Source organism: Lissotriton vulgaris, chromosome 5 (assembly GCF_964263255.1).
Source record: "Lissotriton vulgaris chromosome 5, aLisVul1.2, whole genome shotgun sequence".
NCBI lineage: Eukaryota > Metazoa > Chordata > Amphibia > Caudata > Salamandridae > Lissotriton > Lissotriton vulgaris.
This window is the reverse complement of record NC_141693.1, coordinates 1975258231-1975275634: the sequence shown is the minus strand read 5'-3', so window position 1 is coordinate 1975275634 and position 17404 is coordinate 1975258231.

Here is a 17404-nt window from a genome sequence, read left to right as displayed (position 1 = left end):
ACCAAGTTCATGGTGTTGCATAAACACAAAACATTGAAAGGCAGAGTAGATATGAATAATGCGTCCTTGGAGCAAACGGATACCTTTACATACCTGGGAGTAACAATGGGCAAGAGGATGAACTGGAAGCCCCAGATAGATTTACTAGTCCTCAGGCACAATCAATTAGCAGGAGCTCTCTTAAAAGAGCTCCTGCTATCCAATACTAAATCAGTAGTGCCAGCAATAATAATCTATAAAGGGAAGATCAGGGCATCAATAATTTATGGTGCAGAACTCTGGGGCTTTGAAAATCTAGGTCCTTTAGACCTTGCCCAGAACAAGTTTCTGAGATCATTAACAGGTCTCCCTCAATTGACCCCTCTTAAACCCCTACTTTTAGATCTGGGATGCATTTCATTTGAGGAGGCAGCGGGTCTTAGACCCCTGGCGTACTGGAGACGCCTATGCACAACCCCGGAGTTAGCGCCTTATGCTAATGCAGCAAAGTACATTAGAGATGCTGATTTGTTCTAAAAAATTAACTGGTTACAAACGATTAAGTGCACACTCTTTGATAAGGGGCTTAGACACCTGTGGGTGGACCCTGAAGGGAATCTGTTCCCATCAAAAAATGATTTTAACGCCCTATATAGGGACATGGTCTGTCTTAAGTCCATGTCATTGGAGAGTAGCGCATCCCTGAAAGGCATCTTTTTAGAACACAAGTATGAATATATGCCGGAGGCTTACTGGGATTTTGTTACGAGACCTGGTGATATGAAACTGTACCACCAATTTATAGTGGGTTCTCTCCCCCTGAAATCTTTCACGGCAAAGTGGCACAATGCCCAAGACACAAAATGTCCCATGTGTCCATCTATGGAAGAGACCATATCACATGTACTGTTTGTGTGCCCAGCCTATAAGGGCCCTCAACATATTTGGCTCAAGCCGATTTGTTCTAATCTCGGCATAAGATTATCCCAAATAGCACTGGGTATCTTAAAAACAGACACACGGGAAGACGTAGTTATACCTATGGCAACATTTTTTAGCTGGGCATGGGGCCTTAGAAGGAAAAGTTTGGGTGCTACACCTTTTTCTAATCTGTATTAACTTACTTGTTTATACATTGGTGCGATGTGCTCTCTGCCTATTGTATATCCAGGGGTAAACTGTTATATATGTGGTGTTTTATAATAATTTGCATGCAATATGGATATTAATTTTACTCACCACTTTTATCACTAGCAAAGTTTATTATTTAGAATTGTATGTCACAGAGAGTCGCAAGCTGCGTAACGGCGCTCGTAAACAACAGAACTTAGCTGGTCCCACAGAAAAAAGAGGAATAAAAACTCAAGAAAGACTGGGACCACTGGCACGAGGAGTACAAGGGTAATATCCCAGCTATGTGAAAGAAAGACCCTAGTCCAATATAAAGAAAAAATCCCTTGGATGAAGATGTAAAGAGATTATACAGATGAGGAGTATCATCAGCTCGAAAGAGTCAGAGCAAGAATAACTAAAGAGCCCTGATGAGAACCTAGGAAATCATATCTTAGGATTCGAAACGCGTCGGCATGTCAAAAAGAGCATAAAGGAATAAAACAAGTTTTTTTTCTTTGTAATGACAAAAGAGGGTGTTTATTAGTTATATGCTTTCTTGAATACTTAGATATGTTCGCATCTCTTTATGAATCTGATTTATTCATTACAATTTAAAAAGCCACAATTGATCTAGTTTTGGTGTTGTAAAAAATCACAATTGATTCATTTTTTTTGGGTAAAAATGTATGTGTTTGTAATGAAAAATGTACGGTTCATTTTTTGTAATGTATAATGTATAGTCTGCATAAATCATAAATAGCTCCACCTAAAAGAGAGATTCGGGCAAAACTTGTTTTTGTATCTATAAGGCACTGCCTGTTTCTCATCCGCTAGGGCCACACTCCTTTTTGTACACAAATAATACATATGATGGCATTTTCAACACGCAAGCCCTGGCTCATTCTGATGGAATTAATCTTAATATGCTTGGCCACAGCCCTTTTAAGCCCAAATCAACATTTTACCCACTATGCCTCGAGACGCGGTCGATATCTTTCATGACCGCGTCATTGATGAATTGAAAATACTCAATCGCAACACCGAAAAACGGATGTATGACGTTACCACGCATACTATTACCACGCATACCATTACAACGCGGTATTTACAACGCATACCGTTACAACGCATAGCGCTTTGAGGTGCTGGATAGTGGTAAGTATAATTTTATATTCCAACTCCAGTCCCCGTGGATACTAGGGAAGGTGTTGGATATAAAATTAAACTTATTCCCTATCCTAGAGCGCCCCCCAGCGCAATGCGTTGTAATGGTATGCGTGGTAATGCCTGCGTTGTAATTGTAGTGCGTGGTAAAAAATGAGTGGTAAACGTTGTATACCCCGAAAAACATAGAACCAGCAAGATGCATAAAACTAAAAACTATTCCAACCTAATGTCAAAACTGAAGAGCAATTCAACCCAAGTGGTCAATAAATCAGACAAAGGGGGCAACGTGGTGTTATGACGTACAGATGATTACAATAAAGAGGCATATAGGCATTTAAATGACACACAATGCTATAAAAATTAAACATAGCTGAAGTGAAACATATGACTAAAAGCTACAAAGAGGATTTGACACTTTAGAAATGGGATAGTCTTATTTCCAAGGACGAATTTGCCTTTTTTAACAATGAGTTACCAATCATGACAATGATGTATTTTATCCCGAAAGTCCATTGGAATGAGTCACCAGTACCGGGAAGGCCTATTCTATCAGCACAAAAGAGCCTCTTTGAAAATACATCCAGATATGTGGATTTTTATCTACAAGAATTTGTAACCAGTCTCCCCACATACATTCATGACACCACTGACTTTCTACATAAACTTGCTGAACAGACATGATCCAGCGAGTATATATTTCTAGTAGGGCTTAAGGCTATTGTATATTATCTTGACAAAAGACCAATTGAAATGTATTGCCACAATCAAATGCTTTTACATATGATACATTGGTGCCTGCATAACAATGTTTTTCTGTTTGATACCATAGTTTTCCAGCAATTGAGAGGTGTGGCTTTGGGAGCATGCTTCTCCCCAAGCTATGCATGCTTACATGTAGGCTGGTGGGAGGAGCATGTCCTCAGGGTGACACATAATAGCGATTGGCTGTTGCATGTAGTGCAATGGTGGAGATACATCGATTACGTTTGTGTTATATGGAGAGGGACAGTAGTACAGGCTAAACAATTTGTAAAGAATATCAATGTCAACAGTCTAAATTTACAGTTCACGGCGAACATTGATGACAAGACTACCAACTTTCTGGATGTTAGGGTATACATAGAGCAAGACAAAATTGAGACCTGCCTATTTAGAAAACCCACTGCCGGTAACTCAGTGCTGCATGCATATAGTTTTCACCCACCTCATACCACAACAAGCATTCCATTTGGAGAATTTGTCTGTATACATAGGGACTGCAGCACAGAGAAAGATCTTGCTCATCATCAATCAGAAGCCAGCCAGAGGTTTATAGAAAGAGGCCCTAAATAAAGCAAACAGTAAAGATAGGATCATATTGCTGAATCCCCATATGGAGAAGGATCTTGCACAAATATCTACAGGCACCATTGCACCAGAAACAACTAAAACACAGATCAGATTAGTAACCACGTACAGCAGACAGACTACCAAGATTAGTGCAATCATAAACCACCAATGGCCGATTATCCTCTCCGATGCAACACTTAGACAAGTACTTCCAGCCAAACCTACTTTCACTTTTCCGAAAGTATTCTCCGTGCACAACGATCTAGTCAAAACAAGCCCAGAAACAGCTAATAAAATCAGCTGGCTGTCACCAAAACGAGTTTTTTTCAAATGCAATTCATGCTGTGCATGTAAATTCGGTATCAACACAAGCTCCTACAACACAGCTTTTTCCAATGACAATATTGAGCTCAAAGGGCACTACCCATGCTGTGTATGTGCTACAATGTAATTGTGGCTTACACTAGTAGGGAGCACCAAGCTTCAAGTATATGTTAGAATCTTGCAACACTTCCGTGCCACTGTAAATTCTGACTCTACATACCCTGTAGCGAGACATTATAAGGCTGCCCATGGTAATGATCTGAGCTGTATACAACACTTCCTCATTGATGCTGTACAGGTACTAAAAAAGAGGAGAATCCGTGAAAAAACACTCAGCCAAATGAAATCCAGATACATCATGTTATGAAATACGAAGGCGCTGTTAGGGTTCAACACCGGTGAGGAACTCTACAACTATTTGTAATCATTTATTTAATGGCTATTATTCTGATATGTCTTGTCCTTTTTACAGTGTTGAGCTTTATTGTACATCACTTAACTTTTTTATTATTCCCTATATATAATTACTAGCAGCCCGCCCCGAAGTTGTCCGGGGGCAATGAGGCTTCAGGGCCAACCGCCCGCCCTGGCCCCCGCCCGCCCCGGCCCCTGCCCGCCACAACATTGTCTGTGTCACGGAGCCACCTCCCGCCCCGGCCCCCTCCCGCCCCGACATTTTACGTGTCCCTTTGCCATACTTGAGCCGGCGGTCCTGACTTCATCGCCGCTCGTTACCGCTCCTCCCCGCCTGTCCGCCGCTCATGTCCTTCGCTCCCCCTCGTCATCACGCACGTCGCGGCCAGCGCTACGTGGCAGCCAGCGCTACGTCGCGGCCGGCGCTACTTCCAGGGGACTACTTTTTTTTTAAAGTTACATTTTTAAATTTACGTTGAATTTTTATTTTATATAGCCTATGTCCATCCGCACACCCTGACATTTTCAACAATGTATCGGGTGTGTGGATTGGCGCTGTGGTTCCCGAGTTTACCTGGCTCAAAGGTTTGTGTTCTCTCTTTATAATAGTAGTATAGATTTCATAGAGCTCAGATAGATGATAACATTAGTAATCTCCCTCATCTCACCAAATATATGTCTAGGCATATTAGGCTCCCCACATGCATCAGTTTCCCATTTTTAAAACACAATTGGTTTTTACTTTTGTACACCATACTAGCATTCTTTGCACTGTGTTTTGCACTTTAGCACCAATAGCACTTTAATGTGGCACACTGTCAATACCTTACTATGCGATTGAGTGTAATACAACATATATGCTGGTTAATGCTATTTTGCTCATTAGTATCATTAGCACTTTTGTGGTGAACCTTAGCAATGTCCTGTAGCCAATATAAAAAATGTTTACATTGATGTTGTCCATTTGCGTATTTGCACATATGATGGCCACATCTTTGCGGTTGCAAAAAATTATATGTATTAGTACGTTTTATTATTGCTATATTTATATATTTTATCTATTTTAGATAGATATAGTGTGTGGTCATCGTTTATCCATGATTGCTAATATTTTGCACATATATATAAGTGTGGAGACACTTTATAGGTTGTACAACATGAAATGTATTTATTTATGCTTCCATCTCAATGATATTGATTCTTAATCTCTAGTATTTCGAAATGTGTTAAAATGTTGCACTCATTTAAACTATTGAATATGGAAAGGCTCAATATGTAACTCCACCGCTAGTACCGTAGTGTGTTTTCTATGGCTATTGATGTCATCATCAGTCACAAGGTGTGTAACTTTCCTTTAAATATTAGTCACTTACATAGCATGGTCTGGTGATCAAGGCCACAGGATGTGACCGAAACGTGTCATGGGCAGTACAAGCTTGCAAAAAAGTTTATCTACTATCAAAAGCAAAATCGGAGTCCATATCTGCTTTGTGCACTACCTGCACTTGGATTTATGTTGTACGATATATATATATGTATATATATATATATATATATATATATATATATATATATATATATATATCCAAGAAACTCCCTTCAAAAGAAACGAGCAGAGGACACAGCGGGGATTCTTTCAGCGGACATTTATTCACCAAAGTAAGACAGGGCATAATGCATTTCGGCGTGGGCCTTCATCAGATGCCTGGTTACACTGGGATGTACTCGCTCCCTCTTTTAAATGTCAAAAAGCACTCCCATTGGCTGGAGTGAAGCAGGCGCCGTTCTTGATTGCTCCCAGCTGGAGTCCGGTTCATCAAGGACTTCAATTCCCAGCTTGCATCATTCAGGTAAGTCTCAAAAACGGAGCTCAATTATGCTCGTGTGAGCGCTGCTGTGCTTGATTAAAGGGGGAGATGGCTAGTGGTAGCCGAGTGAATCCCGCATGACAGGTGTTGGTTGCCGCCTCAAGTCCCCATCGCCTCCACCATAAGTCCAGCACCTAACCGGGTCGTGACACGGAGATACAGTGATCCCGCGTCTCCGTGCAGTCACGGACTGCTAGCTGCAGCGGCCACTTGTCAGGTCTCTCCCCATGGCTGACTTGCGAATTCCAATAACTTGGATGAAAAACGAACAGCAGTGCCAATATTTTCGCAAGCCACTTGCAAGGCGGGTCCTCTGTACACGCGCTACTGGCCAGCACGTGAAAATATCCAAGAAACTCCCTTCAAAAGAAACGAGCAGAGGACACAGCGGGGATTCTTTCAGCGGACATTTATTCACCAAAGTAAGACAGGGCATAATGCATTTCGGCGTGGGCCTTCATCAGATGCCTGGTTACACTGGGATGTACTCGCTCCCTCTTTTAAATGTCAAAAAGCACTCCCATTGGCTGGAGTGAAGCAGGCGCCGTTCTTGATTGCTCCCAGCTGGAGTCCGGTTCATCAAGGACTTCAATTCCCAGCTTGCATCATTCAGGTAAGTCTCAAAAACGGAGCTCAATTATGCTCGTGTGAGCGCTGCTGTGCTTGATTAAAGGGGGAGATGGCTAGTGGTAGCCGAGTGAATCCCGCATGACAGGTGTTGGTTGCCGCCTCAAGTCCCCATCGCCTCCACCATAAGTCCAGCACCTAACCGGGTCGTGACACGGAGATACAGTGATCCCGCGTCTCCGTGCAGTCACGGACTGCTAGCTGCAGCGGCCACTTGTCAGGTCTCTCCCCATGGCTGACTTGCGAATTCCAATAACTTGGATGAAAAACGAACAGCAGTGCCAATATTTTCGCAAGCCACTTGCAAGGCGGGTCCTCTGTACACGCGCTACTGGCCAGCACGTGAAAATATCCAAGAAACTCCCTTCAAAAGAAACGAGCAGAGGACACAGCGGGGATTCTTTCAGCGGACATTTATTCACCAAAGTAAGACAGGGCATAATGCATTTCGGCGTGGGCCTTCATCAGATGCCTGGTTACACTGGGATGTACTCGCTCCCTCTTTTAAATGTCAAAAAGCACTCCCATTGGCTGGAGTGAAGCAGGCGCCGTTCTTGATTGCTCCCAGCTGGAGTCCGGTTCATCAAGGACTTCAATTCCCAGCTTGCATCATTCAGGTAAGTCTCAAAAACGGAGCTCAATTATGCTCGTGTGAGCGCTGCTGTGCTTGATTAAAGGGGGAGATGGCTAGTGGTAGCCGAGTATATATATATATATAGAGCGAGCGTTGGCAGATATTAAAACAATCAATAATGAACTGGAAAGCGAGACTGATCCCTGCCAAGTTACAACAATTGCACAGATGAAAGAACAAATGAAGACCAGGCTAGTAAAATATGAAGCCAAAATAAGACTCCGGAAACAGGAGAAATATGAGAGAGACGCAAACGACTACCAAACTGGACGCGTCCTCACCTATGCAAAAAAGTTCGACGCTCCACGCAAGGCCCTCCAGAGAAGCAGAAAGGAAGGTGCTGGGACAACAAGCGGAACTGGGGAAGTGACATCCGAGTCTGACGTAACTGAAAACGAATCGGAAGGAAATCAGTCAGACCCAGAAACACGCAGTACCAACAGAGGGCTGAAAACAGCGGAGAAAAGCACCAAGACTCCTTTTCAGGAGGTGTACGAGGTAATCCAAAGCACATGGCTCCGGGGCGGGAAGAACAAGCCCCCGGATGCAAATATCCAAGGAGCAGAAAAAGAAGGAGAACCAGACGGGCAGGTGGGGGGAACAAGAGGCAGAGGCAGAGGTGGCGCGCGAGCATCTCGCTGGACGAATCGGAAGCGCCCCAACAAGAAACAATAGCTTCAGCCACTAACCCAAGAGGAACAAACTATACTACAGACACCTCACGAAGCCCTGGTACCGATAATGAGGAAACAAACTTAACGGTAGTCAATCTAACCACAAGGAAACTCACGACTGAGGAAGAGGAAGTCCTAAGTCTCGGACTAACTTTTTGTCCAAACAGTGAGTTGGAATATACTCAAACCAAAATAGACTTGTTCCGCTTCACTCGCAAGCTGAAATTATATAAACACTTTAAATTGCGACCACATCTACAGAACAAGGAAAATCAAGGACCAAGGATTACAGCAACGGATGCACTAAGTGGTAAAGACCTACGTTCAGTAGAAATACTAAGCGACTTAGAATTGGAACATACACAGGACCTTGCACACCTAGACACTGCCCAAAGAGCAGAAATGCAAGGCATTGAACAAGAAAGAGACACTAGTGGATTTAAACCAGGGTCCACTTTTGTTCCCCAGTCCCCTTGGGATGCTGTAGATGTGTTCTCTGGAACCATGAACGAGGATCTATTGAAGTACCGCAAAACCAACCACCATATCTCACACCAGAACATTACGGATTCACAAAGACTAGCCCTAAAAACACTAATGACAGACACAAGAATTATTGTGAAGCCCTCAGATAAGGGCGGGAATGTGGTTTTAATGACTCGTGAATATTACACACAGGAAGCATTAAGGCAGCTCTCAGATGAGAACTTTTATAACAAATGTACTAATGAGACCTACCAGCAAAGCATCACAGATTATGATAAACTCATTGTCAAGTGGTATGACCAACATATGCTGAGTAGAGACGAACATCTGTTCCTACGTACAAATTGCCCTATGACTCCTACTTTTTACCACCTCCCAAAATTGCACAAAAATCGTGACTGTCCACCTGGTCGCCCAATTATTTCTTCTATTGGGAGCCTCACAGAGAATATGTCTCGTTTTGTGGACCACACTCTATTCCCTTTGGTGTCCACTTTGGACTCCTATGTGCGAGACACAAAGGACTTTCTGACGAAGCTGCAGAACTTGGTGTGGGAACAGGAATATCTTCTGATGGTATTAGACATTACCAGTCTCTATACAATTATCGAACACCACCATGGACTAGAGGCTGTGAAATGGGCATTAGAACAACGCCAGCTACGATTTTCGAGACATAATATAATGATTCTCGAATTTGTAGAATTCTGCCTGAAACACAACATTTTTCTGTTCAAGGAGCAACTATATATTCAGAAGTCTGGAACGGCGATGGGTACTTGCTTTGCCCCCAGCTACGCGAACCTGTTCGTTGGCTGGTGGGAGGAGCAAGTACCCAGGAGCTGCATGGTAGGAGGGAAAGAGGGTAAGGTCATCTGCTGGCATCGGTATATCGATGACCTTTTCCTTGTGTGGAAAGGCAATTCTGAAACAGCCCATGAATATATTAATGTCCTAAACAATAACAAAATCAACCTACATTTTTCGGGAACAGTAAGTCCGGTGGCAGCGGACTATCTGGATCTCAAAATATATGTAGAAGATGGACACCTCCACACAAACCTTTTTAGGAAACAGACTGCTGGCAACTCTACACTGCATGCCAGTAGCAGCCACCCTCCACAACTTATCAACAGTATCCCCTACGGGGAACTGTTGAGACTTCGCAGAAATTGTTCCAAACCATCTGATTTCGAAGCGGCTGCTTCGGAATGCATATCCCGATTTAGGGTCAGGGGGTACGGTGAGAAATTACTAAACAATACCCTCAATAGAGTCAGAAGAATAGAGAGACAGTCCCTCTTGACTAATAATCCTGAACAGGTCAATCGTAGAAGCATACCAGGTGACAATAAGGGCAAGTTCAGAGTCATAACCCCCTACTCATCAGGAGCGGAAAGTTTTAGAGCTATGTTAAGAAAGAACTGGCATATTCTCTTAACTGACAATGTGCTCAAAGAAGATTTACCAACCCAGCCACTCCTAACCTTCAGCAAAGCGAGATCATTGGGCGACATATTAGTGACTAGTCATCTTGAGAAAGTGCCCCAGAGAAGTAATACCTTAAGGGAGCAAAGAGGCTTTTACCCCTGCGGCCGCTGCAAAGCGTGCGCAGGAAGTAAACGTGTCCTTTCTTACGTTATAACAGATACTGGCAGGAAAATGTACATAAACAAATTCATTACCTGCAGCACACAATATGCCTTCTACTGTTTACAGTGCCCCTGTGGCTTACGCTATATTGGGAGCACGATTAAGGAGATCAAGCTCAGAATACTTGAGCACATGCGAGCCATCGACAAAGTAGACCAGGCTTATCCGGTGGCTCGTCACTTTGCGGAGGCCCACAATCGAGACCGGAACAAGCTCCAGTATTTTGGCCTCGACATCGTACCCCCAAATATACGCGGTGGGGACCGCCTACGCAGATTAAGGAGACTTGAGCCCCGATATATCATCGACCTCTGCACGAAACATCCCAAAGGCCTTAATAGTGGGGAGGAGATGGCTTTCCATTTGGGGAAATAAGCTCATTAGATCAGGGAATAACACTAGATACACATGATTCCATGATGATAGCTCATTTGAATTAACTGTAATTAGAACCCCTTGAGTGTCATCCTGTATGGAATAATTGTACATCAGTGTATATAACAGCTCTAGAACCTCTGCTTGACCTATGTCATATACATATAATTGTGTGAGAGACTCTTTTATGTTAAATGACCCATAGCATTTGACTCGTTTTATAATTCTTTATTATGAATTTAAGAGAAATCTGAAATGCTTTTGTGCTCTAGATTGAATGAATGTTTAATTTGATTTGGAGTAACATATGGGTACACTATAAGAGACTCTTGTATATCTACTTTCCACTGTTCATAACATTGATTTTCACTACACTGGTTTCACTATGGATTTACTTTAATTTTTCCAAATGAAATGTGAATTGTAGGTTGTGAATAATCTTACATGATTTTTGCTGCTGTACGCGATGCATCCCACTATATAAATCCCACACTCCTTTTATAAGTTACTCCTATCACATGGTTTGATTTGGAAGTTCCTTATTTTATTTTTGGTTATAGGCATTTTGACTATGTATTGTATCTGGGGACATTAGCCGATCCACGGCTGTATGTTTTTGTCTAATTTATGACCTTGATTCATGATACGCCATGCATGGAATAATGCGCCTGCCCATCTGAGGGCTTAACCACTCCAGCTATTTTTTAGCTTGATGTTAATCAGCTTTACAGTCATTCGATTCTTGTATAAGTCATTCAGTGTTATATATAAAACACACATTACAAGATGGCCGCCCCTATTCCATGCATGGTGTAAGTCCCCTCGTTTATGTCCATGCCTTATTGAATGTGGGAGTGAACACTAAATGCTTAAAACAATGTCGGGAGTAAACACAGTGCATCACACACTGACGAAGGCAGACCGCCGAAACGCGTCTGTGTGCACCCCTCCGCTGAATAAAATCTAGCGCGTTGAAACCTTCATCCTCGAGTGCTGTCTTGTTCTTTCTGTGAGCTGAAGGGATTTGGAGCGTCATATATATATATATATATATATATATATATATATATATATATATATATATATATATATATATATATATATATATATATATATATATATATATATATGTATATATATATATGTATATATATATATATATATATATATATATATAGATGCCTTCACTTCTCCCTGCAAGACCCAGCCGGCGCCCTGCCAAAGGATGAATCACAGACTCCAAATAACGTGGAATGCAGGTCTTTATTTTCAAATGCTTGTCAGACGCGTTTCGAAAACTTTTGTTTTCTTTCTCCATATACAAACATATAGTCCACTTTCAGTTTTATACAATTTTTTCAAATTGTGATGCTTTCACCCCCTCCATGTGACAAAATAGAAATGAAGGAAATACTTGTCAGGTATGCATGCTGGGACTTGTAGTTTGCAAGACCTCATCCAACAATTTGCATATGTTTTTTTGCGTTATTATAGCCTAAATGCAGTAAAATATCTCACTGTAGCATATAATGCACATATTATATCCATAGTTTTCAGTCATTGTTCTAGTTGATGTTTTTGTATGATCTTTTCACCTTTCATATATTTCATAATGAATATAAATAGATAATAAATATAACCATTAGAAAAATATATACATTTGACCTATGTAGTATCAAAAACACATATATAAATATATATCTATTATCAATTGATAAAAACAGGCATCATATATGTACAGAATGCAATATAAAAATAGAGATCGACTATTAAAAATATTGAAAATCTAAAATTCTATACAGTTATTACGGAATTAATTCCTGATCTTATTATTTGGTGAACATCATCAACCAATGAAAAACTCCTCAATGTATGTGCAAAAATACGCAGTGTGCAAGAATGCAAATTATGTGCAAATATTCTCTGTTTTAGCAGCATCCTGGAATTTCCTTGATAAAGTGCAAAAAGTAAAAGTGATTGTTTTTAAATTTCACTCGTATATACTATTTACTGATATGAGTATTAACTCATTCATGGTTTTAAAATTTACAAGAGAAAAAAGGTTCTACTTGTAATGTGAAAGACTAAAAACAGTATTGAGACAAAAGAAGGGGGGGGCCAGAGTTACTTATTAAAGAATTTCGGAAATGTTCAGGTTTGGAGATACACAGAGGATGATGGATATTGGAGGGTAGAACATCAGAGGAAATGATGTAAATCCTCTGTGGTATTCAATCCATTGGGGTGTCTGCTATCCAATTCCATAATGAATTTGGATTCCAGCTGACGCAGGTTCTTATCCCGGTTGCCACCTTTCGGATCGTCATCCACCGCAGCAATGACAAAATATTTTAAATCCGCCAGTGTGTTTTTATGGGTGGCTTTAAAGTGTCTTGCGACCGGGTAGGTACTGTCATTATTGACAATAGCTCGTAGATGTTGCAGAATCCTGACATGCACTTGCTGCTTGGTACTTCCCACATACCTAAGCCCACAAGTGCACGTCAGGATATAGACTGCATATTCAGTTTTGCAGTCATAACACCCCTGAATTTTAAACTCTTTCGGACTGAATGGTGTAATGTACTTCTTGGTTGTTACCCCAAATTTACAAGCTCGACATGACGAGCATTTGAAAAATTCCTGTTTTTCCGGTAGCCATGGAGTCAGTTTCTTTTTGGTTTTACTAGTGAGATCTGGGATACTCTTGGCAATTTGACTTCTCATAGAGACACCCCTCCGATATGTTACGGTCGGTCTATCTGGTAATTCTGATTTCATGACCGCATCAGTCTGCACTATTGGCCAGTTTCGGTTAACTATAGACCGGATTTGGCGGTGCTGGCTACTGTAAGTTAGAATTAATCTCGGGGTATTGGTATTAGAAGTCTCCTCACTTTCTGGACGGATATATATATATATATATATATATATACATATATATATATATATATATATATATATCCGTCACTACCAGGAACCCAATTGGAAAGGCCACTTTGGAAGTTGAAATAGCACCATCTTTATTTGCAGCATGCTGGTGACAACACAAAACCAGTAAACTTTCTCCATCTGTTCGAATTGCCAAACGCTTTTCGGGAAACCCCAATTCCCTACTTCTGTGGCAGGATGTGTAAGAAAATGGATTCGCTGCAGTCTGAATTAAATGCTAAACACCTGCCCCCTCGGGGCGTGGCCGCAAAATGGCCTCCTGGGTGTTGTAGTGCTGTGGTAATGTCTCCCAAGTGGGTGCACGATTCATCGAAAATAAAACAATATTCAAATCTCCAGTGGGTGGAGATGGAAACCGGCCGTATGCCATCTTGCTTTGGTGTTGCAAACAATGTAGGAGTGAGCGCAGCTCTGGACAATGCGCTCACTCACCTCCCATCCTTGCCGTAATTTCACCTGTTGGTGCTGGCTGGGACCCATTGCTTCAACAATGGGTCTTTCCATGACCGGGAGCGGGGCTATAATCCGTCACTACCAGGAACCCAATTGGAAAGACCACTTCGGAAGTTGAAATAACACCATCTTTATTTGCAGCATGCTGGTGGCAACACAAAACCAGTAAACGTTCTCCAACTGTTCGAGTTGCCAAACGCGTTTCGGGAAACCCCAATTCCCTTCTTCTGTGGCAGGATGTGTAAGAAAATGGATTTGCTGCATTCTGAATTCAATGCTAAACTCTTCCCACTCGGGGCGTGACCGCTAAACGGCCTCCTGGGTGTTGTAGTGCTGTGGTAATGTCTCCCAAGTGGGTGCATGATCCATCGAAAATAAAACAATATTCAAATCCCCAGTGGGTGGAGATGGAAACCGGCCATATGCCATCTTGCTTTGGTGTTGCAAACGATGTAGGAGTATCTATATACGAATGAATACATTTCCCAAACTTGAAAAGATCCCATCTTCTGGAGCTCTTCGAAAGGAAAACGGACTCCAGTTATTTAGTGCTTCAAAGATTTATTGTGCAAAATGTCGCCATGACGCGTTTCGGGGTCTGCAGCCCTTGATCACATGACATGACTATACTGTTTCCTCCCTTTTAATGTGACAGTGCAAACAAACGAACAAGAACACAGACTAGTGTCAAATATTGCGGTCATAGCAGCGTTAAGTTTGATACTTTGCATATGGTTCAATTTTACCATTTTACAACTACAAACAATTTGAAAAGCAGTTGGAAATAAAATAAATCATTAGAACATTAAATATTATCTGTATAAATACATCTTGTTTGTGATATAGATGTACTTAGCATATTGCTGAACTTCACCATTATGCGACAGCATTTAATTTAAAGTGCAGTTAGAAATGTATAAATAATTAAAACATTGATAATATCTGTAACATATTGTTTGTAATGCTTTAGCTATAAAATGTACACAATTATAATATGTCTAAAATTTTGAAAAGGACCACAAGCCATTAAACATAGAATAGGTTAAAAAACCTCTTGCTGATCAATATATACAATTTAAGCACATTATATACAAAAGCCAAAGGGGACAGCGTATTGTTGTGCGAATAAACACTTAACCGTATTCATTCCACTCGAATGCCCTCTTTTTGAACTCCAGATAATTGCATTCATTGAAGGTATCATATACAAGTACAACCCAAATAGAACATATCTAAAACTGCCAAGCTATTACCATAGTCGCCAGTCATTTGATTCTCTACGTATAGAAAGTGCCTATAAAATAGAATATAAAGTGCATGAGTGATATGACTGTTTGACATTCAAACAGTACAAAAGGTGCAAAACAAGCAAAATAATTTTTTCGATTTGTTTTAAAAGGTTTTTTTTAGACAATAGCTTTCATGTTTGATTTGTTTTTATTCTCATATTGAGAGGGAGAGTGAAATAAAAATCAAGAAAACAATAAAAAAGAAAAAAAAAGAAAAAAAAAGAATTTTATTATTATTATTTTTTTGTTTTCTTCATTTTTATTTCACTTTCCCTCTCAATATGAGAATGAAAACAAATCAAACATGATAGCTATTGTTTATTGTATAATATTATTGTATTTCGACTACTTTTTCTTTTGTATGTACCTGTTTTATCTGGTTCTGAAAAATAAAATGTTAAAAAAAAGAAGAAAAAAAAAGGTTTTTTTAGAAAATAAATATAGGTGCTGGGGATTTTTATGTGGGAATAGATTTTGTAGATTTACAATGCATATAAGGTTAAGTGATTATAACTAGAACCTTTCATGTTACAATTCTATTCTACATTTCATTGTTCAAGTTTAAAAAGAGTGCAGGTGTTTGCTAATATAAAAAGATTCTCATAGTTCTATAGCCATGTGTATAAATCTTCTGTTGTGTTAAGTCCATTGGGGATTTTGCTGTCAAACCCCAAAATATAGTAGGTCTCAAGTTTTCTGAGATTAGCTTCCCTGTTGCCTCCACGTCTCAAGGGGGGTATCGATTTCACAGCACAGTATTTGAGATCTATATATGTACATACATACATACATACATATATACCAAAGTTGACATTTTGTAACATATACTAGAACTGGGTTTTTCATATTGTTTACACATACCATTGCCGGAAGTTGCCGGAAGCTCTACAAGGAGAACCAGTGCTACTCCCTTTTAGGTAGGCCTTGAAGACCTACCTGTTTAAAAAGGCAATTGCTCTTGCCTAACGGTTACCCCGGCAGCTGGCGGAGTATTAGTGACTTGGTTGTGTTCCTCTTTTTTCAAAGCGCTTAGACACCAGTGGTGATTTGCGCTATACAAAAAAACAAAGTAACATAACAGTAACATAACCATTTGATTATGTGCAAAGCCGCATTGACCTGTACATGTTCACAAGAAAGTTGAAATTAAGAAAATTCTTTAAGGGCAAACATAGACCCAGTAGAGGGACATCATTACCTTCTGGTCAAAATGTAATGTTAGTTGCTGATGCAGAGCTTTTGAATGATTTGTTTGATCTAAACCAAGAAGGTGCAAATGAACAGGTAGGATCTAATGAAACCATTGCACCACTGAAATGTTACAGTAGTGAAAGAATTGTTGTTACCCCCTTTAGATTAAAATCCTGTTTTTATCCTTCAATGCCTCATGATAGCTTGGATGTCCTTAATAAGAGTATAATGAATGACTTGAAAAAACTTAGATAACAAAGTAATCGAGGACCAAGAATAAATTCTGACTTCAGACAAAAACTTGATTAGTGTCTGACTAAATGGCCCAAGAATGATAAATGCTTGTTACATGCCTCTGATTAGGAGGTAACATAGTGATTTGGCCAAGGGAGATGTATTTACAAGAAGCTTACAGCCAACTAAATGACCAACAATGTTACTGTAAGATTACCAAACGAGAATATGAGGGTTTGAGAGAAACATTGTATAAAGATCTGAAAGGATGACAAAAGAATGACCTGATCAGTAAAGAAGAATTTGACTTTCTACATGTCAAACATCCACGGTTGCCAATTTTGTACCTTCTACTGAAGGTGCATAAAAGTAATGTCTACCCTTCTGGCAGACCAATCATATCAGCTATCAGGAGTTATGTTGAAAACGAATCAAAATACGAAGACTACTTCCTGCAATCCTTTGTATGTGCTCTACCCTCATATATTCAGGATAGTACAGATTTCTTGAGACATTTTTTTGACATACAGTGGGAACCAGATTTTCAGATGGTTTGCTTGGATGTAAACCCATTGTACACCAGCATACGTCACAAAGACAGTATCAATGCCACACACCATTTCTTGAAAACAAGACCCATCC